Source organism: Epinephelus moara, chromosome 11 (assembly GCF_006386435.1).
Source record: "Epinephelus moara isolate mb chromosome 11, YSFRI_EMoa_1.0, whole genome shotgun sequence".
Classification (NCBI taxonomy): domain Eukaryota; kingdom Metazoa; phylum Chordata; class Actinopteri; order Perciformes; family Serranidae; genus Epinephelus; species Epinephelus moara.
Genome location: NC_065516.1, coordinates 21742883 through 21745044, shown reverse-complemented (window position 1 = coordinate 21745044; position 2162 = coordinate 21742883).

Genomic DNA, 2162 nt, shown 5'->3' with positions numbered 1-2162 from the left:
TAAAAAAAACATAGTATAGTATGTCAAAAAAAATTATCATAGTATAGTATGTCAAAAACTACCATAGTATAGTATGTCAAAAGAAATCATAGTGCAGTATATCATAAAATATCATACTATAGCATGTCAAAAAAAAAAAAATCATAGTATAGTATGTCAAAAAATTTCATAGTATAGCATTAAAAAAAACAACATAGTATAGTATGTCAAAAAATATCAAAGTATGGTATCTCAAAAACTACCATAGTATAGGATGTCAAAAAAAAGTCATAGTATAGTATGTCAAAAAAAAAATCATGATAGTATAGTATGTCAAAACATATCATAGTATAGTATGTCAAAAAAATCATAGTATAGTATGTCAAAATAAAGGTCATAGTATAGTATGTCAAAAAAATCATCATAGTATAGTATGTCAAAAAAATCATAGTATAGTATGTCAAAAAATATGATAGTATGTCAAAAAAATCATCATAGTATAATATGTCAAAAAAATCATCATAGTATAGTATGTCCAAAAAATCATAGTATAGTATGTCAAAAAATGACGTAGTATTTTATGTCATATAATAACACATTGTAGTTTGTCAAAATAATGTCATAGTAGAGTATGTAAAAAAAATCACAATATAGCCTGTCAAAAAAATCATCATAGTATAGTATGTGAAAAACAACCATAGTATAGTATGTCAAAATAATGTCATAGTATAGTATGTCAAAAACTACCATAGTAGAGTATGTCAAAAAAAATCATAGTGCAGTATATCATAAAATATCATAGTATAGCATGTCAAAAAAAAAAAATCATAGTATAGTATGTCAAAAAAAATTCATAGTATAGTATTAAAAAAAACAATTTCAAAAAATATCATAGTATATTATGTTAAAAAAATAATCATAGTAGAGTATGTAAAAAAAAATCATCGTATAGTATGTTAAAAAAATATCATAGGAAAGTATGTCAAAAAAATGATCATAGTATAGTATGTCAAAAAATATCATAGAAAAAAACAATTTCAAAAAATATCATAGTATATTATGTTAAAAAAATAATCATAGTAGAGTGTGTAAAAAAAAATCATCGTATAGTATGTTAAAAAAATATCATAGGAAAGTATTTTAAAAAAATGATCATAGTATAGTATGTCAAAACATATCATAGTATAGTATGTCAAAAAAAAAATCATCATAGTATAGTATGTCAAAAAAATTATAGTATAGTATGTCAAAAAAAAGGTCATAGTATAGTATGTCAAAAAAATCATCATAGTATAGTATGTCAAAAAAATCATAGTATAGTATGTCAAAAAATATGATAGTATGTCAAAAAAATCATCATAGTATAATATGTCAAAAAAATCATAGTATAGTATGTCAAAAAAAATATCATAGTATAGTATGTCAAAAAAAATCATCATAGTATAGTATGTCAAAAAATATGATAGTATCATATGTCAAAAAAATCATCATAGTATAGTTTGTCAAAAAAATCATAGTGTAGTATGTCACAAAAATGTCATAGTATAGTAATGTCAAAAAATAACACATTATAGTATGTCAAAATAATGTCATAGTAGAGTATGTCAAAAAAATCACAATATAGCATGTCAAACAAATCATCATAGTATAGTATGTCAAAAAATATCATCGTATCGTATTTCACAAAAATATCATAGTATATTATGTCAAAAAAATAATCATAGTAGAGTATGTAAAAAAATATCATAATATAGTATGTAAAAAAAAATATCATAGTATAGTATGTCAATAAATATTATAGTAGAGTATGTAAAAAAAATCATCGTATAGCATGTTAAAAAATATCTTAGGAAAGTATGTCAAAAAAATCATCATACTATAGTATGTCAAAAAATATCATAATATAGTATGTCAAAAAAAATATCATAGTATAGTATGTCAAAAAATATCATAATATAGTATGTCAGAAAAAATATCATAGTATAGTATGTCAATAAATATTATAGTAGAGTATGTAAAAAAAATCATAGTATAGTATGTCAAAAAAATATCATAGAAGAGTATGTCTAAAAAAATCACAATATAGTATATCAAAAAAATCATCATAGTACAGTATGTCAAAAAATATAATAGTAGAGTATGTCTAAAAAATCATCATAGTATAGTATGTCAAAAAATATTAT